The following is a 26,028-nucleotide window of genomic DNA, read 5'->3' as shown; positions in this document are numbered from 1 at the left end:
AAAGTCACTTCAGAATCAATCTACAGAAACAGCTCAGGCAAAGGCATAAGAGTATGTAGTCTGAGTAAAAAGCATGTTGTCACAAGGTGAGTTCAAGTTTACTTCAGCCAGAGTGTGGAACAGACTGAGCAATAGCACACCACTAGGAACTGCAGTATTGTCCTCTGGCCTTGGTGCTCTCAGGCATGGCGTACCTAGGCAGCTCCCTGGTCATTTGCTGGTGTTCAATGGAGCCCACCTCACAGAAACATATGGACAAGTATGCCTGTTCTTGCTGCCATTTCCAGTGGTTCATTCAATAATGTCATTGATAAAGGAGGTGATGATGTCAATGGTCTTTATAAAAAACCAGTACTGGGATAGATCTGCTTCAGCCCATTGCACTGGTGGATGCAATAATTCTTCTTTCTGCTATTCTTAAACTGCTTGTAGTTCTTATTTGAGGTTTTGAGAACAGCATTCCTGAAGTTCTTGAGAGCAGAAGATTGCTTGGTGAGCTCAGGCAATTTGGCAGCACCTTTTCTCACCAGTAAAGAACCTGAAAATAAGCAAAGGTAGAGACAGGTCCAAGTGGCTACAGTCTAGAGGTGGCATACACCTGGGCTCCTGGAATAACTGTCAGCTTTGCAGCCTTAGGGATCAATAACTGTCACAACTTCACAAAAACTGAGCAGCAGTCTGAGAGTTGGATCTGAAGCAGTTGTATGTCAGTGAGCTTTGGCTGCCTCCAGACATTTTTATGATGTCAATATGTTTAAACCAGAAGTAAGAAACCTAAATGTAAACGTTGGGTCTTGCTGAAAGCCAGATATTGCTTTTGAACACAGACTCTTGAAAATACCACATGAGAAAAAATATCAAGCTTCTGCCAGTATTAGTTTGTGTTCTAAAACATTCAAGTGTGATCTACCTGTAGCCGGAAGCCTTTAAAGCTTTGCACAAGTGCTTATGTCTTTAGGTCTTTGTACACATGCATTTGTGTTTGCACTTAAGTGGATTGTAGTAGCACAGTGGATAAACTGACTAATGGAACAGTTAAGGGAAGATGGCTCTCACCACTGCTTTTCAAACTTGCTGTTTTATTGACTTCTAGTGTGAGGTTTTGTGTTCAACTGATTTGACAAGTATAATTCCCTTCCTCCTGGGATTCAGACCCTGAAAACTTTGATTGTAGTAGGTCTGCTTTCCTCTACTCTCTACGCTGTGAGTAGCAGAAAATGTTAAAATTGCTTGGATGGTAAAACTCGGACAATTTGTAACACAGGTCTCTTTTTTTCTTAACAAGATTGACAGCTTTGCAAGTTTTCTGAACACTATTGTGGTAATTATTGAGAAGCCTAAATTCCTTGGTGGATTTAGTCATGGTAATTGAAACAGAAACTTAATTCAGAATCTGGCTGCTTAAGAAAGAATAAAATGGCATTAGGCCTCGTGATGTTCTGTGTCATAAAGTTTTGTGAAAGAAAAGGAGGGTATTGGATCTTGCCTATCTTTCGTGAATTTCTTCTGCTTTTTGTGGACCAGCTAACTTAAGATTGAGAGAGCCAGTCATGCACAAGAGCAGGAAGGATGTCATAGTGGTGGCATTGCTACATCAAGAGGGGGAAATGTTCTTGTCCATGGGTGTTAATGTTTCGGCATAACTGGAGGAGAAGCTGTCATTCAAACTTTGCTTTCTCACAAATTAATTGTCTTTAAGCAAGTGCAAGAACCAGACTATTTAGATATAGCTAAATTGTTTGTTGTTGCTTTGTAACATTGGATTTGGGCTCAAAAAATTAACATGAGCATTTGGTAGAACAAACCCAGTCGTTAGAGTTTATAAGTTGTAATGAGCTTTTCAGGTCTAAACTCCTTGCTTGTATATATATTTCAGTTTTAGGCTTTATAGCTGAACTACCAACTTCCTCTCAAAAAGACTCAACAAATTTAAACAGTAGCTGAACACGTTTCAGTGGAAAAAGATTCTGAAAGACAAATGGCCTTGTATAAAGTTCTTGAAACAATGTACTAGCAGCGTATACTGAGAGCAAGATAAACAATAGGCTTCTGTTCTCTATTTCCTGAAAAAGGCCTTCTCATATTGATTTCCCCATATGTTTTTAGCTGTTTGCTCATGGAACAGGGGAAGTTAGTTTTACTAATGAAATAATGCTCTTAGCAGGCATGTCATTCTTTAGGTCTAATTTAACAGCAATAGCTGCAGTCAAAGTAGTACTTGTAACCTCATTAGGAAAGCAGTAATATGGTATGAAACTGACAAGAATTACAACATACAACCAAGAAGAGGCTCTATATCTTTGGACAATATGTTTTTAATAATTTATTTGAAATGAGTGTGATTTCATTTTGCTTGAGTCTCCTTATATTATGGTATATTGGTTTGCGGTTAAAGATATTTTAATTTTTAAAGGATTGTATATTCTATAGTACAATATTAAACATTGAGAAATTGCAACCATTTCAAACACAATGTTTGTTTGGGGTACTTAGATATCAAAAACTAAATGTGGGGACATAAATGAAACTCAGGTTTTGTCAAAGGTAACTGAAAGATGTAGTACTTGCTCTTTCTAGCTTTTCTTCAAAGAACAGGCTATTTGTCCAGAGATTTATTGCCTTATAAGTATAGAATCATTAAGGTTGAAAAAGACCCCTAAGATCAGCAAGTCCAACTATCAGCCTGTCGTCACCGTGCATATAGTTGCTTTTTGTTTCAATAAATTAGTGCTTTATGTCTCCACAAACTGTAAACTATTACACACATTCATAGATACTGAGTCTGCATAAAATCCTTTGGCATCTTCAGAAACATGGTAGGTGACAATTTGTAGCTTTGTGAGAGTTTCCAGATATACCATGATTCCTGAAAAGCAAATTTAAGATGTGTAACAAACTCAGCTTACTATAATAGCAGAATTCCTTACTTGAAAACACCTTTCACAGAATATAGTTAGGAGCTTTAGTCTTAGATCATCTTTTCAATCCTCAGTCAGTATTTTATTAAAATCATGAGAGGAAGGGAGGACAGCAGACTTAAATTGCAAAGATAAAAATGAGAACTGAATATCACTGAAGACAGATGGTATCTTTTTAAAGAGATCATAGATCTATTCTAGAGGAAACAGCTGAGAGAACTTCATGAAACATCTGCCATTTTGCACAAACTTCAGATGGTATTAATCAAGTGTGAGAGCATGATTTTCCAGGCTTGATTTCTTGATCCATGTCTCTCAAATGAATGAATTATCAGTAAAACATTCTGTTAAATAAATAAATGAATATGGAAGTTCTCTTGGATACTGTGCTTTGCTGGATCACAGACTGACTGATAAATATTGACAGGGTCCTGTGTGCATTCTGAGGAACACAAGCCAAAATAAATAAAATCCAAGTGTCCTCTCTTTTGGTCTTCCTTCCATATTTCAAACTTTTTCAAAGTTTGGGGGATGAAACACTTGTATATCAAATCTGGACAGAAAATGTTAGTAACTTTATTAGTGCCTATGTATTAGCAAGGTGGGCCATGTCTCATTAATTTTTTTGAAGGAACTGATGGAAAAACCCTGTTAATGGAGTGAAATTCTGTGCTTCTTCCTAAATGTGGAGAGCTATTTTAGAATAAACAGAGATACTAAAGAATTGTGTATATGGGCAACTAGTGTACTTAACAGAGCAATTAAAGAGAAAAAAGAAAAAGAAAAAAAAAAAGAGGTGAAGAGGTAGAATTCCATGTATGGACTTCAATAAACTTCAGTTTTGAAAGTTTTGTGAAAGATGAACTCTCTACCAAAACTTCAGTATCAGGATTATGAAGCCACAAAATATCTATATATGCTGTCTGTCAATTTTGTAGGTTGTAATTTATCCTCCATGAGGGATGTATATAATTTCCCACTTCTTGAAGTGTCTTGAACAGAGCTACTGTTACCATGTGTTACTACCGCAGATACGAAGACTACTTCAGTAAACCAATAGCTTGAATTGCTTGGAACATGCTCTGCTCAAGTTGTCAAGTTCTTAAGAGACATTAACCTCTCTAATTTTTACAAAATGTCTTCTCATAGAAAACTAGTGATCTGATGGCTACTTCACACACTAGACCTAAAGTATTTTATGGAAGACATATGCATCTTTTCTATGGCTTTGTCTTTTGTAGCCATGCTGCAAAGAATTCTAACACTATGGATGGTTGATTGAAGCAACTCTTATTTTCTTTATGATTATGAAGAAGTTCCTGGTTTTTCTATTAGAGTAACTTGGATGCCTACGTTATCTTTTCTCACAATTTTTATTTTCAGTGGGTGACCCACTTTTTTCATTGTATCTCAAATGAAAAAGTGATAGAAACTGAAACTCGGGATTTATTGTTTGTGTGTGTTGAAGATGTTAGTTGTTGAAGAATTTTCAGGAGTTCTTGCTTAAGAAATGAAACTGATGTCACTGAAAGCTAATCTCTTCCCAGAAATTTTCATTCTTTGGATTTATGCGCTTATAGGCATAATAGTGCATTAATCTGAAGGTCTGCAACTCTACCAAGCAGATACAGTAAATCTGTCCTTGTGTTTTTGTTTATGTTAAATACTGTAGTAACAACAACAAACAATGTTTTCTTGGCATCTACATGTAATTAGATATACCACCCTGTGCAAGCGAATGGTTGTAGTGATTTAAAACTCTGTTGCTTCTCAGTAGTGAACGCTACTGAAAGTACATCTGAGACACTGAAAATAGATTTATTCTTATAAATAAGATCCTTCAAGTGCATGTGTGTGTCCAAGACATTTTCAAGAATAGCTCAAGTCCAGAAGGCATGCAGTTGATCGGCTTCACTTCTGTGCCTCCACAGAATTTTTCTGTAATACTCGTTTCAGAGATCAAAGTCAACTCTAGACTACTGAATATACTCTCTAAAAAGTAATACACATTGCACGTGTGTTTTGCTGCATTCTCTAGTGTTAAATTCAAATTCAAGAAACATGGCTATTTGTGTTTCTTCTTGGGACAGTTAATGTGAAATTCACTTGTGTACATCATTGCATTACTAGAATGTATTCCATAGCTATTACAAGATCAGAATAAAACATGTATCAAGTAATATAAAGAATGAAGAAATTCCACATGGTTGTATAGAGTATAAATTCACCTGTGTGGTTGGTATGTACACAGGTTGACTCCACAAAAGAATTCTTCTTCAGCAATTGCACATGTAGTTTCAGTGACTCAGGTGTGTTAAGTTATATCTAGGAACCTTGAAAACCAAGATTTCTTATATATGAATCTGTGAAGTGGAGAATCACAGAATTAAAGGGGCTGGAAGGGACCTCTAGAGATCATATAGTCCCCTCTGTCCATCAGCATGTTGAACAATTTTTCCTCTCTCATCTTCCAACTTAACAGAACTCTGACCAGTGGAGCCTAATCATGGAGTTTGTAGGGACCTGAACCAAGTGCCACACAAGTACACACATTAGCAGTGTGTACTAAACACTTCTTGCTCTTATCTGATTGTTTAACACCAACCATCAATTAAATTGTGGCAGTGTGACACTAAAGAAGTGTTGTTAAATGTTTAATTTGGTGTTACTGATGGCTATAAAATGGGAAATATGATTGTTGTCATCCTTTGAAAAGTTTAAGGTGATAATCTTGGTAATGGTGACAAGCTTGTTTTAGTAATAAACTTGTAGATAATTAGATTTATTTGAGAACTAGATGGTATTATTTTGTCATGCTTAATAAGTGCTATAAACACTAATAACAAATCATTTAAGCAAAACAAGTTACAGAGAGTGTATGAGAAAACAAGGTACTAAAATGGGTTAAGTACTAGTGGTAAATCACTGTCCTGAGAAGATGCTTCAGAAAAAAACAGTGCACTGTAAGACATCATGTATTGCATTTATTTGGTACTGAACTGATATTTCTAATAATGATTTGAACATATTCTTCTCTTTTCGTATTTGCATAGTAATAGAATTAAGCTAATATTCTAATATTAATGAATATTTGTTGGCTTTGCTTGTAACTACCAGATTAAAGCAACAAGGACAGTAAGGCTATGTAGCATCTGGCTCTACTGTTTTGTTATGTATAAATCACATAGTTAACTTAAACTGTACTGTATTTTCTACCTGATCATTACAACTCTCAAGCTGGCTGTAACTTGTGAAATCATATGTTGTCTAAAACTTAACCTGCTGGAGCCCTTAAGTCTTTATTCATCAATCTCAAGTTAAATATAAACTGATCATTTTTACTTCAGTGAATTAGTTTTGTGGTAAAATAACATTCCTAAACTAGCCATGTGGAATAAAACAGCAATAATGATTAATATGTCAGGCTGGTATTTAGTATTAGATGGCTTGCATTTTTTTCTGTCATTGTTGTAGCTGCTCTTAACTACAACAGCACTAAAAGTGGTTGGGATCAAATGAAAGGGATTTTCCTGAGCTAATAAAAAGAATACTTTATGCTTTACCTTCACGCTGGACAGCTTTTTTCACTATTGTTATATTTTATACAAGTCTTCAGGAACAGATGTGCTTATATCTGCTTGTTTTTAGCAATGAGCATTGCTTTATTGCTTGAGTAGTTTGAATAGCCTGTGTTTGGCATCCTGCTTAAGGTGTCTGTTTAACTTTCAAATAGTTACTCTTCAGAAATAAATTAGAAGTTAAGGTAACCCATGTCTTCTAAAATGTTCTCGAAGGAATCTACTTGGCTAAGTAGAATATGATTGGAAGCCCAGTATTTAATATTTAAAATTTCTACCACACCAGACTTTCAGGTTTTGAGTAGAGAGTAACTTCAAATCTTGTTCATTTTGTTCAAAGAAAAGTTACAAGATTTTTGGTGACAGTACTTAAAAGTATGGACATATATGAAGAGTTGTTCTAGTGAAGCAATGTCAGTTTTATCTGTCACAATTGCTAATAAATATAGAGGACGAATGGTAGTTTTTCACTGACTTACTTATGTTGTCTGAGACTTCAAGGTTTCAAGCAGGCAAAACAGAAGTGTTTAATGTTTTCTTAGCCTCTGTCTTCGACACTGATGATAGGCTCTAGGACCCCTGGAGTCCTGAGCTATGACTGTGGTAATGATAAACTCCCAAACAACACTAAACTTGTGTGGGATTTGCTGATCCACCTAAATGCATAAGTCCATGCAGCCCAATGAAATTCATCCTAAGGTACTTGAAGAGCTGGCTGATGTCATCACGAGGCCTCTCAATTATTTTTTGGCAGTCTTGTGAGTCAGGAGGGGCCCCAGTTGACTGGAAGCTGGTAAATGTTGCCCCAGATTTCAAGAAGAGCAAGAAGGAAGACACTGGTAATTACAGGGCTGTCAGTCTCACTTCAGTGCCTGGTGAAATTATGGAGATTATTCTGGGAGTTACTGAAACACCTGAAGGACAATGCAGTCATTGGTTGCAGCAAGCATAGGTGTGTGAGGGGATAGTCCTGTTTAACAAATCCAATTTTCTTTTATGACAGGGTCACTCACCTAGTTGACAAAGGAATACCAGTTGAAGTATTCTTTGGGGATTTCAGTGAGGCTTTCAGTACTGTTTCTCACTTTATCCTTCTGGGCAAAATGTCAAGCATGCAGCTGGACAAGTATGTAATGCAGTAGGTGAACAATTGGCTGATGCATGGGGCTCAAATGATTACAGTAAATAGGGTTATATCACTTGTGACTGGATGTGACTGGCATCCAGTCACAAGTGGTGTTCTGCAGGTCTCCATTTTTGGATCAGTTCTCTTCAGAGTTTTCATCAATAACTTGGAAGCAGAATAGAAGTATAGTAAGTTAGTTTGTGGACAACATGAAACTGGAAGGACCTGTTGCCTCCCTTGAGGGTAGAAAGGGTATGCAGAGATATATTGAAAAATTAGGGGGCTGAGCAACTACCAGCTGCATAAAATTTAACAAGAGCAAGAGCTGGATTCTGCACTTGTGATGAGGCAGCCCTGTGGATATATGTACAGACTGGGGGATGGCAGGCTGGAGAGTAGCCCCCACAGAAAGGGGTCTGGTGGTTCTGATTGACAAGTTGAATCTGAGTCAGCATTGTGCCCTGTCAGTCAGAAAGGCCAACCATATCCTGGAGTGCATCACACCTAGCATTGCCAGCAGAACAAAGGATGGGATTGTTCCACTCTGCTCTGCATTATGCAGGCTTGCCTTGAGCATTATGTGTGGTTTGGAGCACCACAGTGTATGAAGGACATAAAACTGTTAGAGTCTCCAAATGAGGGCTGCAAAAATGGGGAATATGTGCATGTATGATGAGCAGCAGCTGAGGTCCTTTGACTTTTTCAGCCCAGAGAAGAGGAGGCGGAGGGGAGGGTCAGGTTGGACGTTAGCAAAAGATTCTTCACCAAAGGGTGGTCAGGCACTGGAACAGGCTCCCTAGGACAGTGGACACAGCCCTAAGCTGTTGGAGTTCAGGAAGCATTTGGACAATACTCAGACATAGCGTTTGAATTTTGGGTGGTCCTGTGTGGAGCCAGGAGTTGGACTCAGTGATCCTTGTGGGTCTCTTCCTTGTATATTCTCTGATTTTTAATCTCTTTGTCGTCTTTTATATTATTTCCCAGTATTTCTGCACAATGAGAATTTCAGCTGGTTGTTTGGGGGTGCAGCAGAAGGGGACAGGAAGATCTTTGTTATGTCACTGAATGGCCTGTGGACTGCCAGCAGCTCCAGGTCACTAAGCTTTCAAAATAGCACTGGTGCTGAAACTGGAAATTTAAGCTGAAAACTAGAAACAAACTTCTGGCTTCAATCTTAAACTTTTTTCCTCAGATGTTTATGCCAGCCAGATATAATACACTTAAATACAAATAGAAGTAAATTCTTCTCAGATGAACTTTGTATAAAGAAGGCAAAGCAACTTTAGGACTGACTAAACTCAAGATATACATGTTAACATTAAAAGAAATGCATAGTAATTCATTTCCTGAGGTAATAGTCTTCAAGGCTCCAACTCTGTTTTTAACAGTATTTTTCTTTATCATCCAGAGTGCTTGTTCTCTACCCTTTCTGTTTCTTTAAATAAAATTTGGGCAACGAACAAAGGGTTTTGCCATGAATTTCTTAATTTTTTTTAGCTTGGGTTGGTAGGCTGGTTCTTCTGTATTGCATTTTCATTTTGATTGTAGGCAAGCCCATTGCTGCTGAAAATAGCTCAAATGTGCTTTGAACAGAGACAGCCAGCAGCTCAGCTTCTTTCTCTTTCTCTTACAGACTCTTGCATATGAGTTTAATTTCTTGAGAGAAACCTTCATAAAGGGCTAAATAAACAAGATCGACATATACAGAAAGTCCTTACTTCCTCCGCACTTGAGACGCAACTAAACTTGTCTGGTAAGTCCTATTTTCCTAAAGGATTTGTCCTTCCTGTCCTTATGACTTGCATTCTCGAGTTTCTGTTTAGTGCTCAGAGAAAATCAGCTTCTGTTCATTAATAGTTTTGCATACAGTATGTATAGAAGTGTGAAGACCTCTATGAAGAACTTACTGTACTGCTTTTGCAAACTTGAAAATACTACCTTATGAGTTCATAGGAAGTTTTGGAATAAGTGAATTGGTCATTTTTGTTGATCTAGTAGTTCATCCTCAATTAGTTGTAATGAAATCATTTGGTGTTTTAAAGCAGAATTGGTGATTATTCTTTCTTGAAATTCTTTACCTCTTTGGATGTTCTGTACTTAGAGAATGAAATTAAGGATTTTTTTATTATAAAGTGCATTGCTTTGTGTTAAGTTAGAAATCAGAAACAACTTTGCCAGCAATTCATTCATGACTCATTGCTTGCAGTTTAAATTTTGTGTAGATAAAATAGGTTCAGGTCATTGATGTAACAATGTATTTTTCTTTGTAGTATGCACCTATGTCATAGGTTGGCAAACATACTTTCAGTCATTAATGTAATTCTGTAACTGTTCCATTCATGATGTTTTTTGGGTTACAGAGTTTCTTCACTTTTTAACTCTACTGCTTGAAATCTTTTTCTCTTGGATTGTGGAGTGTTAACTGAGCACAATCCAAACAAAACAAAGTTGGTTTTGTCATTTATCTTCTATTTTCACTCAGTGATTCAAACAAAGAAAATTTCTGAAGAGCAAAAAGTGTTGTGCTCTTTGTTTTGTTTTTGTTTTTGTTTTTGTTTTTCTTTTCCTCAGTGCTATGGCTTTAAGCACTTGCCTAGCATAAATGGCAGCCTATGTAAACCAAGTCCATCTGATCGCAAATACTGGCCCTTTGGTTTACCACAATTACTGTGTTCTTGCATACTGCATGCCCTAATTCTGCATAGTTCATTTTTCAGGCTTTGCTATTTCTCCAAAGTTAGTTTATTTCAAAAACATGTTAAAAGCCAAGTCATTTTTAAAAGTGGTTCTACATTCAATGTAAACCACCAATTCTGTATTTTATTTTCATAGGAAAAGATCAGAGTATGTCAGAGTTCTTACACAAAGTGGAAAATCCTCAAACAAATTTTATTTATATTTTAATCAAATACATGATTTTGGACAAAAAGAGAAATTCTGAAGTCTTTCTCCTTTTCTGTCACATTTTCAATTAATCCATATTCCTTTCACTTTAAGTTTTTCTCTGGTCCTGTCTTACTCTCAAGCATAAAGCTACCTCTCTAGTCCTGCAGATCTATCACCCTCTCCTTTTATTTCCTAAGTTATTTTGACCATCCAAGTGTTCTAGTGAACACTTTACTTACATTCATGCTTTTCCTGTAAAAAAATAGCTTTTAGTCTGTGACTTATTCAGAAGAATCTGAAGCTTCCAGAAGAACTTAAGACCCTTCAGAGGCCGTAATGTAGTTATCAATTGATTGAATACGTGTATAAGGGAAACAGTGTAAAACTTTGAGACCAAAATATATAGTTGGAAGAGAAATCAGGCTGTGTAATAGACAAAATATTTAACAAATGCTTTCAGTCAAAGCCAGCACTTGAATTGTGTAAAGTAAGGGTCCAGGATGTTTTATGAATGGTCACTTTTTACTTCACGTTACTTTAAAGTTGCAATACAAGACCATGTTTTTGTTTGGCATTTAACTTTTGACTGAGTAACAGAACTGACATACAGAAACTTTTATTTGGCATACTGACACAACCCAAATTTTAGCTGAGTGAACTTGGCACTAAACTCAACTAAAGGGAGAGGAAATCTCAAGAGAGCAATGGAATTTATTTCCTTGCGTAAGTATACCTCTGCATTCATGGGGAACAAACAGTAACATTTTGTGCAGGTTTCTGCTTTTGACAGTGTGTCTTTGTTCACTTCCCAAAGGTGGTGTCAAATACATTGGAAGAAAAAATAAAATGAAAAATGCAAATACAAGAATTTATTTAATTATATTGTTCAAATGAACAATTTAGGTCTGGAGCTGCCTAGCACTGTTATTGGTAGTTCTCTGTGTATGAAGAATAAAGGCTCACTTTCAACAATTTAGATCGCGTAAATAAATATGCTCTGTCCATACTGTTTTTGTAAGTTTAAATAGAGGGGTGGGAGGCAAGTGTGTTTATAAGCTTTTTATAATAGACTTACTGATCAAAGAGAATCTCCATAAGTGTTTCCTTCTTGTCAGTACAAAAGTTTCCCAACCAGTATACAGTTTTACTTGAGCTGTTATTTCAAGAAATGGTGCTGATAAAGATCTTAGATTAATATACTGCTTATTCACAATGTGTCAATGTTGCTTTCATGGAGTGGTCTAAGTTCAGTTCTTTCATTAATGGCATCTAGATTTTATGGTGTCCAAATTGCCCAGTTTCTGATCTGCTAGAGGAATTTCAAAGGGATGTGAGTTCAAACTGCATGTGACAATACTGGCGAAGATTAAAAGTGTTTTTGAAAACTGGACAGCAAATCATCCTTATCATCAGATAAAGGAAGTTAATCTGAATGATAGACCATCTTGCAAATGCTATTTCCTTACATTTGTTTCAGACTGGGGATATATGAATTTGGAAGCATCTGAGAGAGCATGTGTGCTTATTATGTGAGAGCCAGCACTTGTTTCTGCACTGGACTTATGTGGCCTTGTATTGTTCTGAGATGGCAATAGATAGCTCTGTAAAAGATTCATTATGTCATTCTGCACCATGCTAGCTGCTATAGAGGAGTGTGATTTTGATGGTATCCTGGCACATTGGTTGTCTCCTGTCTGCAGGAAAAAAAAAAAAAAAAAGACAACAGAAAAACAGTGGCAATGCCTCTGATCTTTTGATAGATCCAAGTGAGCCAGGATCCAGCAGGATTCCCAGTTCCTTACAATAGCCTGCGCTTATCATCACTAATCCGTGGTTTGAGGAAGAGGATAAAATTAATCACTTACAAATAATTAAGTATAACAGTAAGCATCTTGTGTCAGGGTTACTAATTTGTAACCATGGTGTTAAAGCATTTTGTTGCTTAACCTTTCTAAAAAAAAGTTATCTTTTGAGATGAGCATTTTTCAGATTCAACCTCAGTGCTATTCATTTTTTATCGTATATAAAAAAAAAAACAAAAAAAAGTCTCATTGGCAATTTTCTTTTTTTTTTTTTTTTTTTTTTTTTGCATTTAAACCAAACAGAAATGGTTTAATTTTCAGTTCTGTCTTGAGTTTCCAATTTTATTTGACTTTGTATTTGAACGGTTTTGACTGGTAATAATGAAGTAGTATGGTACATAGTAGGGAATATCATTGTTTAGCCACCTGTGTGCTTGTACTACAAAGATAAATGTGCTTATGCGCTCTCTCTTTCTAAGTAGGCACTTAACCATACATCTAATAAGTATGCTTTAATCTCACATAAGACATTGCCTGCTTAAGTTTGTGTGTAAGACTGCATTTGTCTCTGTATATTAGTGGCTTAAGAATTAGTATGTTTCATTAGTGGCTTACATTCCTAAATGTTTAATGCTGTTTAGAAGGCTATGTCTTCTTTATTACTGGAGGCAACTTGAGCACTTAGGCTTCCTTGACCCTTGAGATTTCTAATCACTTGTTCTACAGAAAGGTTTTTTCCTCCCCTATGAAAAATCATTTAGAAGAATTGCTTCAAAACTCTTAACATGCTTACATCTCTTCCCTAATCTGTGCAAATAATAATAATAATAAATACAACAACAAACAAACAAAACAAACAACAACAAAAAAAACACAAATAGGTGGCAAATGTATTAGTGGCTCTATCCTTGTGAAGATGAAGGCATCATTCATGAGTTTCTGCATACAAGAAGTCTCTCTATTAGAAGTGCTCCATGAGGAACACCTGCATAGGATTCCCTCACTTATGTGATTCTTCTCAGTTGATCTAAGAGAGCTGAGAGTTAAGTGCTACAGGTTGCAGCTGGTCTCACTATGTGTGACCCTAAATCTCTATCAGTTCTTTGGATCTTGTGGAGAGCAGCAGATCTCTTCTCTGCAAGCTGGAGAGTTAAAAAATCAGAGTAGAAGAGAGGACAGCAGAGATAGTAGGTTTCCTATCTTATCCTGTCTTATTTACTTCCCTGGAAAGAAAGGAAGCAGAGGAGACAAGAAAAGGAAGACAAGCTCTGTCACCCACGTGAAAGGACTTATCTGAAGAACAGTAAATTTAGAGGCCCAGTTCTTCTGTGTTGATAACACCAAGTCTTTCAGTGCTGTTGAGTTCCTATCAGTAGGCTTATTTCTTTCTGTGGGTTTTTATAGCCTTCAGTAAACAGAATTCAATTTGTAGAAACTTTCTACAATGTTTGATAGCCAAATAAAGGCCAGAGGAACTTGCTGTCAGAGGCCAGCAGATCTCCAAATGGTGTAAAGTTACCTTTTGGTTTCTACATCCTGTTTGGGATCTGCACTGAATAGAGCTTTTCAGTATTGAAGAGGAAGGCTGATGGTTGATTTTTGAAAAATTACAGCTCTGATCCAAAGTAACAATTTAAAATGGAGACTGAAACTTTAAAATTCTTTAAAAAATGAGGAGATGTAGTATTTTAAGCTTATTACTATGGTTTAGAGTCTGGGAACTTTCTAACATACTCAAAGACTGCTTCTGCCTCTGTGAAAAGCAGTGGTTAAAACTGGCCTTAGCGTTCTGGAAGCAGAATTAAGCTAATACTGAATGTATTTGAAAAACCTTTCTTAAAATATTAAAAATAAAAATAACCATAGTCTAGAAGCCCACTTGCAATGTAGGAACTGAATGTTTAAAGCTAGATTGTCACTTCATGTTGGTATCTCTTGGAGTAACTAACAGTGATACATTCACACAGAATATTTTACTGTAGTGGCTTTGCATGAAATGAATGATATCTTATTAAAATTGAAAAAGTGTTGCTTTTGATCTACTGTTTGAATTGAAATTCAGATTTAGCATCTCAAGGATGATGCTTCTGTAAACACACCACCCACAGAGGGCCATTGGAGAGAGGAGGAGGACAGAGAAAAAAGCTTGGAATTGAAAATCTCAAAAATGTTACTAGATGAACACATATACACTCTTCAAGAGTGTATGAATGTGCTGAAAATGTGCAGTGCTGAGCTGCTTTCAAGCCTAGAACTTGATGCCCCATGAGGCTTGTGTACACTAGTGGCAAAGGTTGCTATGCACTGCCCTCTAACTTCAAACTGAACTTCCCTCCTTCATGTAAATTGAATAATCACAAATCCCCTGACTTGGAAATGATTGTGTGGCTTGTTGCTTTGTAGCAGCTGACTGCATGGTGGTTTTATAACAAAACAGTTAAGTGACAGGCGGCAGGTCAGCATGGTGTTGATCTGTCATCCTGTGATCTTGGAAGTCTCAACCAAATGATTTACAATGCCTAAGTTTCTGTAGTGAGCTGTGCCAAATAATTGCTTATAAAACCAAATGATTGATTTGTGTCTGTGCAGTTATGTATTAAAATGCATGTAGCAGTAATAAGGAATGGCTAGAGCAGCTGAAATGAACCTAGAACAGACTTCTAACCAGACTCTGAACAAATCCTGCACCAAAATACAGTGTTAATGTTTAAAGTTTATACTTAGCAATTGTATATGCTTAGACAAGAGGTTTATTGAATTTCCACTGTTTCTAGTGGAAATCTTGACTCCTTTGAGTAAAGCCTTTACAGGCCGACAAACAATAGTGTAAGTTGGAATGATATTTGAGTCATCTGGTTGAACTGCTTTTTCTAAAATATTTATTCATAAAATAATACCTACCTGGCAATTAATCTGAAAAACCAGAATGGACCTTTATAAAAGTTGTTTTTACTTCTAATGCTATTGAACTGTCTCTAACAGCTGCTACTATGGCTTTATAGAATATTCTTGAATATTCAGTCTTAGAAACTTCTGCCTGTCTGGTCAGTTACTTTAAATGTTACTTCCCTGTTTTGTATGAACTCAATGTATTTATGCTTTTGCATAAATTGCCACATTTAGATTGAGAGTGCTCAGAAACTGGTTGGAAAAGTCTAAATTTGTTTTTCTTTAGAGATTTCTGGGTTTATTTTCCCTGTTTCCGTAGTCAAAGTTGTGTTTCCCTTGATCACATGCTCCTCACCAAAGAGAAAGGAGGCAGGTTTTAGAATGGGCATCTTTTTCTGCAAAGACTGCATCTTTACAGGACAGTAGTAATATTGGAAAAATATAAACCTAATTCCCCATAAGTAATATCTCTGATTCTGACACAGTAGGCACTGAAAGATATTTTTGTTTTTACTCAGCTTTTAATTTCCACCCTCTTTCAGTTTGATGCTTACCCTTATGTATCCTTTCAAATTACATAGAAGCTGTTATATCCAAGTGAGTTATCATGCACAGTAATGATAGCCTGTGTTCCACAGTGAACAGAAAAGGAAATCTTAACAGAATAACAGCACAGCACCCTGCATGAAGTGTATGCATCTTATCTATTTGTTGACTTTTTTATACAATCTTTCTGCGTGTAAATCTTTGCCTTTTCATTTCCCTTGGTAACGACAGTATCTCAGACAAGCATCTTTAATATATAGCTCTTTATTTCTATCTCTCTGTAGTTTCACAGTTATTGAATACTTTTCATGTTTCATTGCATGTTACGCATTCTAATAACAGTTGTAAATTGCTTTCTAATTCCTTTCCGAAAAGTCACAGCAGTAGCTGTCTTTCTCAAGTGAGGGAAAAAAATGACTACATGGATTAAAATTTCATTAAGTTGCATAATGAGCAGTAATGATTGTATCTACTACATGCACTGAGTTGATGGAAATGTATTGATTCTGACATAGCTGTTCAAATGATACAGAAATTTCCATATCTCCTGTATGAAACAGAAATAATTACTGCAAACATATAGTAATATACAAATATCTCTCACTGCTATTAAAGTGAGGAACAAAGAAAATTGTTATGTACTGCTTAAACAGTACCAAATAAGTGGTGATGGTAGCCCTAGCACTGAAAGCTACTAGTGTTTGTAGTCAGTCATAGATTTTTAGAGTGACCCTCCAGATCAGTGTTCTGCTTTGGGCAAGTGGACAAATAAACTCAAAATTCAGTGTAAGGTTACTCAGTTTAGACCTTGGTAGCTGGCTTGGCCCTTCATATGTAGCTGTGTTATTATTACAAACTATGACATGCCAGTCATAGTTCAGAGTCAGTCAGTTCAGAGTTTCTTAAATATTTCTGCTGTTACTGGCTCCATGTCATTGCTTTTCATGCCGACCCAGATAAAAGTCACTATGTGATTATTTTCTGTGTAAAGCGTATGTACTTCAATTACAGTCAAATAATGCTTCTGTGTAGAAGCAAGGAATGATGAGAGCATGTTATTTTGAACTAGACACTAAGAATTACTAGGCATAGATTACATCTTTTTAAATTTTAAAGTAACATATAGTTTTGACTGTAAACAATTTGTGGGAAAACAATCAGCCCAAAAATACATAACATCATACATATACCTAGGTTGGTAGTTTGAGTTTAATCCAGGCAAGTCATGATCATATACTGTTACCAGAACGTATGTATTTGATATGTATGAAGTCAATTAAAGGCTTTAGTCTTTGATTTGACACTGGTGCTTCTATGTTGGCAAAGCAGTCTACACCGTGTTGGGACTGTATAGAATTCCAGTCCAGCCATGCCCGTTTTTGTGTCTGGAATATGCAAGGAATTTAAACTACTATCTCTCATCTCTGGGATGTTTTTGGTTTTACTATTTATTCCAAACATGTTTTGTGACATAAATCCAGCTCTTTCTTTCTAGGCAATATATGAAGCTTAATTACATTTCAAAATCCAAATCCTCATTTACAAGACAGAGTGGGCTAGTTGTGATTGCACTGGATTTGCACATGGTTTTAAGGGATGTAGCTACAGACAGAATATGAAGAATTAAACTAATGTCTTATATATAAAGATCTGCAATATACAGATCTCCTTCTGAGGTAGATATTTTTCGGTCTTTGTAAATAGATTTATTCATGATCACAATGACCGGCATGAGAATTATCTGATTTCTGAATTAGGTCCTAAACTGAATATGCGTAGGGATGTAGGGCAATAGAAAAGACAAGCAGCTAACACAACAAGAAAAAAACAATTTCTACATAAAAAATGGGCTTATCTGGACACTGCAGCTTACTCATCAAATAGTCTTCAGAAAAATTTTGCCTTGACTGTTGCAAGAGATATAAAATTGACATTCAGATTACAAGGATTTTTTTTTCTATGTAATGCTATCTAATGGACTACAGAACTTGATAACCTTTGCTGAAAATAACTTTTGACTAGCTGGAGCCATAACAAGACAGAACTATTTGAGGTCATGTGGTGAAGGCTCAGCTGCTTGGACTGTGTTTATCATTCTATGGATATGATAGCTAGACAATTAGAGACAATAAAAAAATCAGTCATGGTGATGAAATGTAAAATTAAAAATATTTCCTATTTTTTTTCTAATTACTAATGTACCTAATGTTTCCACCATGAATATATTATTACTCAAATGATACCTTTTCATAGATGATTCTGGGGTATATTGCAATATTGTTACTTTGATCTTCTTTGTGCTCATGATGAGGGCTGTGAGAAGTCGAACTGAGTCTCTAGGTTTTTCAGTCTAGAGTCAAGTCAAGGCCTTAATTTTTGCAGTGACTTCATCTTCTCTCACTGCTACTGTTGTTGATCAGTGTTCAATGACAGTTTTTCTTCCTGGCTTACAGATGCAAGCAGCCAATTTTAGTTAGGTAATGTAATTCAGCTCCCGGTGAGAACATATATTTAGTATTGCTTTTATCATTGCAAGTATTCCCTTCACTTTTGTATCTGCTGTGCCTCCTTATTAAGGGTCTAATGAAAAATAGTTATCATGTAACTGAGATAAATATTGTCCTAATGAAGGATTTTACTGGAAATGTTACTTTTTGCTGCTTTATGTTTAAATGTAGTGAAATACTTCAAAACCATGTAAATAAGTAGCTGAATCCCATATCTTCCATCCAGTAAAGCAGTTCATTTCTAACAGAATTGAACTATTGCTAGAAAGAGATGGTAGGAATATCAATATACTTAACCTGGCGTAGGTCAAGTTGAACTGCTTGAACAGGCCAGTGAACAGAGCTGACAGTGATATTGCTTATTAGCAGAGTACTTTTAGAAACTGCGTGTTCAATATTTTTGTTCATTTGATACATTAATTTCATTCCATTTCTGAAGGAAAATGCACAGTTTGCTTATTGTTTAAATGTGTCAAAAATTGCATGCACCTGTTATCAAAACGAAGGTGGATTCAGTATACTTTGAAGTAAACATTTTTGTACAGGAGGGGCCTATAAGAACTGCTAAATGTTTATTAAAATTGAGACAGTCTTGAAGTCAGTGTTCTGTAGGCAAGTGAGATTTTACAGGCTTGACTGCTACTGCTGAGATTGTGAAGTGGAATGAGTGTTGGTCAGGACTGGCAGAAACTTTGGCTGCTCTTGTGGCCAAGGAGGTTTTGGTATCCTGGACTGTATGAGGTTTTGAACTGAATATTCTTTAATTCTGACATAATTTAGCACTTCTGTAATTAAAGCCTGTTCTAAGAAATACTGACCTACAGTGTTATGTTACTGTTAAATATGTTGCTCGCTCTCCACTAGGATACAATCACATTGCCTGAATGAGCAGAGCACTTTGTTTCCTTCGTGGAGATCTTTTGTACGGTAATGTTTGCCTGTGCTGATGTTGTGCCTGTGAGTTTGAAGGCTTCAAAGGGGGTCTCCAGAGCTGTGCCTTGGCAAACACTATGAGCCTGTACACTGCTTAGCATAGGTGAGAGGAGAGCAGTTCCCTGGGTAGCCACTGGTCCCTCTGGACACCATAGAGGCTGAAGGAACCACTGGTAGAAAGAGATTATATGTGAGTGTTAATGAACTTTATCTACTTTGTATCCTTCCTGGAGTATATTATATATTTACCTTATACCCTTTTAATGCAAATACTGTCCAGTTCTGTCATTTTTGTATTGATAATACTTTTATTTCAAAAGAATCTCACTGTTTTAGTGGGAAATATATGAACCTAAGGGAAGAGAGATTGAAATTACAATAGGCTGATCTTTTCAGTCTTATTGTTATGTTATACCAAAATAGGCAGCTAAATCTAGGAGTGATTTAAGGTAGGCTTTAGCTTTCTGGAATCCTTAATTCTAAAATAGGTATAACTTGTAAAAAAAAAATATATATATATATTACAGCCTTAGTTCAGCAACAGTATGAATTGTCATTTTTTTCTACGGTAGCGTTCCACTGCGCCATTACAGCAAGTGTACAGAAAATTAACTATCCAGATGACTCAGCTCTGCTTCAGAGGATCTTCAGCTGTAGAACCAGCATATTACTTTCTGATACTTTACGAATAGCAGGATTTTGTCTCATTTATATTATTTGTTTCAGCTTGCATGCTAATGTGTTATATCAGAAAATCTTAGAAAATTATTAGACTAGTCTAGCATGATGTAGTGTTATTTGCAAGATATTAAGGCAAAGTGTCTTTCTGAATTATTCACTGTTACATCAGTGCAAAGCACCTTGTGTGGTCAATCAGTTCTCATTCTTAGGCTTACTTAGCTTGGCAGCTCTTTGGAATGATAAAGTCCTCCTGACCTTGTCAGAAATGCTAGGTTGATGGTTGGCATCAATGTCTCAGACAAACGCTGTTGCCTGGATAGTTGCTAGTTTCAGTTGAGTAATTAAGCACATTAGGCTAGAGAACTCTTAGTCTCTGCAGTTGCCCAGACTGAATATGAAATCCATGTGAACTGTGCAGGCCAGTTACTATTACATCGTCATAATCAATTTTAAGTCAGTATAACACTTATCTAACTGAAAATGTATGTTCGATAATGGGTGTTCATTTTTGGTCTTCCTAGCAGGATTGATTCTCATTTGAACCTGTAGATGAGTCCAACTCACCCCACATCAAGCGATCAGTAGACCTGATGTAAGGGAAGTGCAAGCAGTAGACAAAATGCATCCTATACAGGGTTGGACCAAATTCAGAACTGGATAACTTGTTCTCAGTAGATTGTAGGAAACAGAAAAATGACTTTGTTCTCTTCCTTCCTACTTGTTTCAGATCAGTAGTCTTAACCACATCTATACTCCATGGAGTACTCATTCTAAAAATCCTCAGATGTACAATTTAACAGGATCTGCATCATGAGGAATAAAGCTTAAATCCCATTAACACTTCTATTACATTCTCCTTATCATTAACTTTTACAGCAGAAGTTAAGGATGATGTTGGCAAATGCTAACGCTCGCCTGCTTGGACTGTCCTCCCAGGGTGGCTAATTGAACATGGAAACGGTCAGTGTTGTCAAAGGGCTGGCCAGATTCTGACATTTGCTTGGGAAGAAACTTGGGGGAATTAGTTGTCCTCACAACAAGTTAGACTGAGTTACTTCCCTTAGTGCCACTGCATGGCCCACACAAAATTTTTTCTCCCTTTACCTCAGAATGAGCAGATGATTTAAAGATTCAAGGGAAATGCTGATATATGGTATATACTATCATGACTGTCATGCAGAGATTATCTTTGCCTGGGCCTACAGTGCCTTTATTCTTTTGTTCTCTTCAAGTAAAATCTTTTTGGGTGCTGATGACCTCTACAGCTTGACCTACACAAATAAAATAGCTAGCACTGCTCATTTCTCTGCTACAGCGCAGGCAGCACAAGAGCAGTACACAGATAAATTAGTCATGAGGTACAGTATTACAGAGCATACCAAAGTAATTAAAGAAACCCCCTGAAATAAACAACATCTTCCCATATTGTTAGCATCCTAAAGTCTGCTGCAATTGTGAGCTAGGTGATTAAAATAATGACTCTGTGTAATATGAAGTGCTTTCTTCAAGCTAGTCAGGTGAACTAAGTAACCTCATGAAGGAAAAACGTCTGGTTTAGACAATATCCATTTTACATCACTGTACAGTAAAAATTGGTAGATAGATGGCAAACTGTGGGATATTCAACACAGTATATAACTGGGGTGATTGTCAGCTTTCCCAACCCCCTGGGCAGAGTTAAATATCCATTTATTCTTTTGTCAAGGCAACTGCGTGCTACCCCAGATAGTAGGTAGGGTAGTTACAAGGTTGCTATTAAGTCATAAGTACCGTCACTCTCCTGCTGCTTCTGTAACAACATGATTTTAGCTGGCTTTTGTATCGAGTCATAAAATAGAGCTATACAAAACTGATCTTTGGCTACACAGTTATTTGATACACAGCTCACTAATGCAATAGCAGTTTAACCACTGCTTTTCTGAAATAAATCACAACCATGCCTCCTACCATCCAGAGAGGAGGAAGAGGAAAAAAGAAAAAGAGGAAAAGGGTCAAATACAAAATTCAAAGTACAATTGTACCAAAAAAAAAAAAAAAAAAAAAAGGCAGTGACAGCAGTACACTTCAACCCCCAGTTAAAACTTGCTCTCTAGGAAAAACTGGAAAATAAATGGATTCAAGTTACTGTTTTGCTAATTTTGCACTGCAGTTAAAAAAAAAATAGTCTTCTTAGAATATAAATATAATTTTATGGACTTTCTGCAATCCTTTATGCAAGTCAGGTACATGAAAAATTTCTATATTGCAACTTATTCATAAACCACATGAAAGTGGCTTCATACATAGACCCCACAAAACATATTTAAAGTAGTGTCAGATACCAAAAATCAAATATTTTTAGACTTGTACTGTGCATAATAAATCTGCTAATTCATATCAGTCACAGTAAAGTTTTTTACTTCAGACTTCAATCCTGTCAAGTTTAGAAATTTCTGCTGCCACAGGTAGGAAATCTTGGAAATTATGTAGTAGGCAAAAGAGAACGTGGGCAATGACAGAAGAAAATACAAACCAGTCAAGGAAGAAAGTAAGAGACAATTTTCTTCCCTCAAGCTTAGGTAATAGATGAAAATTTGCCTAAATCATTTATGTAAGGCAATTCTAGGGGAGGAAAAAAAAAAAAAAAGTGTTTAAAACAAATTTAGTCTAAATGTTCTAAGTTGTTTCATCAAGCATCTGCAGTAATTTTAATTTATTTTATTGCATGCATGTAGCAATTTCAGAAAGAGCACATTTCAGCAGTATTGTCAGTATCAGCCATTTAACAGAAGGTAGTTAAATACTTCAAAATAAAATCCTTTAAAATAAAATTAGAATGTAATATTATTAAACCTTCTGTCCCTGGAACTAGCCTATTTTCTGAGAAAGGGACTATTGGAAATATATTTTCAAGCTTTGCATAGATGTTTCAAATTAAACAGAGATGAAATCATCAAGTGGTACCAGAAAAGTACCAGAAGTTCTACCACAAAGGTATGATTTATTGGAAGAAAATGTGCCAAATGTACCAGTTTTTAATGGTATGGGATCAAGTCCCTGAGATAAAAGTTCTCTTGACCAGCACCATAAGTTGGAGTGCATGTGCTACTTGTTTCTCTTGATATGACGCCTCTATGGAGTGGGTGTCAGGGGAAACTGAATCAAGGCAAGCATGCAAAACCCCTCTGTTCTGGGGCCGCCAATTAGTGCCAATTAAGATGCCAATTTTTATTTTATTTTATTTTATTTTGATAGCCTGGAAATAAGCTGTGGTCAGACAAATCCAACCCAGCATTGAAAAAAAGTGGCTTTTTCTTAAAGCAGGAAACATATCCATAACTGTTCAAAATGAAAGATGGTAAACCTGAGTGCAAGCTGTAAAAGTACAGCTGGCGAAACAACTGACAAAAATAAGCTGTCTCTTTAATTGCAAATGCATAATCAGTTATAGAATACGTTGGGAGATTATTTTATGTATGAGTACTTGGATTTCATTTCAAGTAGCCCAGGGTTGCTGAGCAGCTTTTGATTACCAGTTAGAATTTTTTGGTAGCTGGGATGTATCTAATGCAGACTTCTTGAGAGCAACATGGTTTGCATAACTAACTTGTCCCTTTTGGTATTTCTTGATAGCAAAAACAGATTTTTTCCATGTTCACTTATCTTTAAGCAGGTTCTCAGAATTTTGCTTTTAAATCAAGTGGTGCACTAAAAAAAGTCAGTGGGAGGAAAAAAGCCTCTTGCTGGTCTGCAGTGCCATCTCAAAGGCTGACAAAGTCATTAGGTTCAATTAGGCTCAAATATTTATTAAGCACTGGTAGATGAATTGAGTGTATTCAGTGATGGAGAAATTGTTTGTGGGTAATGTGCTGTAGTAGAAACATGAGGCATGCATGGTTGAATAAACCTGCACAGAGATTTTTTTCTTGTGAAATGTTTTTCTTCTAAGTAGACTTTTTATTTACTTACTATGTCATTTTTCCACTGTCCTTACACATATGAATCAAAATTTATTTTAAAGACTGTCCTTTTTAAAGTGATAACTTAAGTTGTCTGGGAATATTATGTCTCCCAATATGTTCTAAAATGTTACTTGTCACATTTAATGAATATGAGTATTAGAAAGCTGGTAAGTAAGATGATGTGTTTTACATGTGAAGATCTTGGGCACTGCATCTTTAGTGTTCAGGTGTGGTAGTCCACGATAACAAACCAAACAAGAATGATACAATTAAGGTGAATGAAAAGACTTATCAGCCAGTGGAGGTCTGGAGTTGCTCATCGCTTGTGTAACATTTTCTCTATATGTGCTGAGGCTTCATCTTCATGTCAAGATTCAGGGGGAGGAACTACAATCATATTTTTGTGGGGGAGGTCAATTCTAGAATAGTGTATCCAGATTCAAAACGATGATCAAAGGGGACTGTGACTTCTTTTTAATGACAAATGTCAAAATTAGGGCCAGCATTTGCTAGAACCCATGAAACAGTGCTCAAAGGAAATTAATTTCTGTGATTGTCTCCAAACCTCAAAGAAATTATCTTTGCAAACTAATGAAGATAATATTAAGCATTGAAGTCTGTGGCATCCCTTCAAAGCTTTAAATGTAAATGGAAGTGTTGGAAATGGGTCAGCTATTTGCAAGTGAGCTTTAAAATGGTGCATGGAATACCACTGAAGTTGTAGAAAGAAGTTTTGTCCCTATGAAACTGAGGAGCAAAAGAAGGAGAACAAATAGTAGTTGTGAGTGGCCTGACAGCTGTGCGTGCAGTATGTTAATGACATCTGAGTTTCAATCTCTTAGTCATTAAAAAAGTAACAGTAATTTCATCCCTGCTAATAAAGTGATGAGTTCAAAAATTAGAGCATCCACGCATGAGATCCTGAAGTGCTAGCTGTTAAAATCTTCTCTGAGTAACTTCTGTGTTTGTCTTTGTCAATGGCCCACATTGTTCAGCATGTAACAATTGAGAAGAGATTGCAGGTTTTCAGGTTTAATAAGGGTGCTGTAATACAAGTACTATCTTTGGATGGAACAAATGCATGCAGACCCTTAGGTGTTCCCTCACTGGTTAAATGCTTTGTGTGGTCTGTTTTTGACAGCAGCCTAGCTGTCTGCACTCGTATCTCCCAAATGCATGTAATCTGGTAACTATTTTAGCACAAGGACAGGCATAGTATTAGCATGAGGCAATTGTAAGCAAGCCAGACTAAAAGTGCTTGGCACTGTTGTCACTGAGGGCTCTTCGTGGTAAAAAAAAGGTTGGTTCCAGATTCTCAGGAGACTCAGTGCAGGTTTTTGTGTGGTGCTTTTCATCCTGTTGCGCATGGTTCCTGAGTGCTTTCTAATTAACTGTATTAACTCTCCTAGTGCTCTAAGCTAGTGACACGATGATCTCAGAATGATACCAGATCAGATAAGGTAATTGCTAAAGGAAAATAAGGGAGGGGGAAATTCTGTGGCCCTTGAAAACAGAGAGTTTCCAAAAAGTGTTTCATTACAGAGTTGGAATGTTTTTTTTTATTAAGTTTTTTACAAACATTATTCTATTTGACCTACTTTACCTGAGATATAGCAGGAATATGTTCTGTAACTTAACATTGATGATGCTCAGAATAGACTTTTGCTTTTATAGGAGGCAAATTCAGAAAATGCAGAAACTGCATGACTGCTAGTAGTGGGCATAGAGATTTGTGTGTGGAAACTTTTGTGTCTGGGACAGAATTGTACAAACCAACAGTTACTGACAACCTTGCTGACTCCACCAAGTCTAGGAAAGTATCTCATGGTTCCTGGTGTCGTTCATAGGACTGAATTATATAACCACACAGAGGAAAAGGATTTTGTTAGTTTGCCAGTATTTTAAGTTTAGTCAAACAGATCAGTTCAAAACCTGTTGTCTTTTACAAGTAACGACAGCAATTGTATTTACAAGGTAGACACTGAACTTTGAACTTTACTGTCCACCATCTCTAGTTTTGGAGTGAAGAGCCTATTACCTCAAATCTTAGGATTTCTTCTTGCATTAAAAGCTGCCTCACATTTTGGAGCTGCTGATTGCCTTGTGCTATATACAACCAGATTCCCTTCTCTTTCATTTTTATCAAAGTGAATCTCATATAAGAGATATATTTTCTCTGTTTCAAGTATGTTTGTAATCTATTTCCTAATTCCTTCTTGTA

The 26,028-nt window shown here is 36.4% G+C and overlaps 1 protein-coding gene across 5 annotated transcripts in view; it reads left to right on the top strand.

Moving 5' to 3' along the window:
- Positions 1–26,028, top strand: part of SORBS2 (sorbin and SH3 domain containing 2) — a 142,823-nt gene that overhangs the window by 12,025 nt on the left and 104,770 nt on the right. For all 5 annotated transcript variants that reach the window (XM_040699935.2, XM_046940863.1, XM_046940865.1 and 2 more), the window contains exon 2: positions 9,256–9,375. The gene's annotated coding sequence lies outside the window, so the exon portion shown is untranslated. The remainder of the gene's footprint in view (positions 1–9,255; positions 9,376–26,028) is intronic.

The sequence above is a fragment of the Gallus gallus genome, chromosome 4, assembly GCF_016699485.2.
Source record: "Gallus gallus isolate bGalGal1 chromosome 4, bGalGal1.mat.broiler.GRCg7b, whole genome shotgun sequence".
Classification (NCBI taxonomy): domain Eukaryota; kingdom Metazoa; phylum Chordata; class Aves; order Galliformes; family Phasianidae; genus Gallus; species Gallus gallus.
This window is presented reverse-complemented; position numbering and strand designations above follow the sequence as displayed.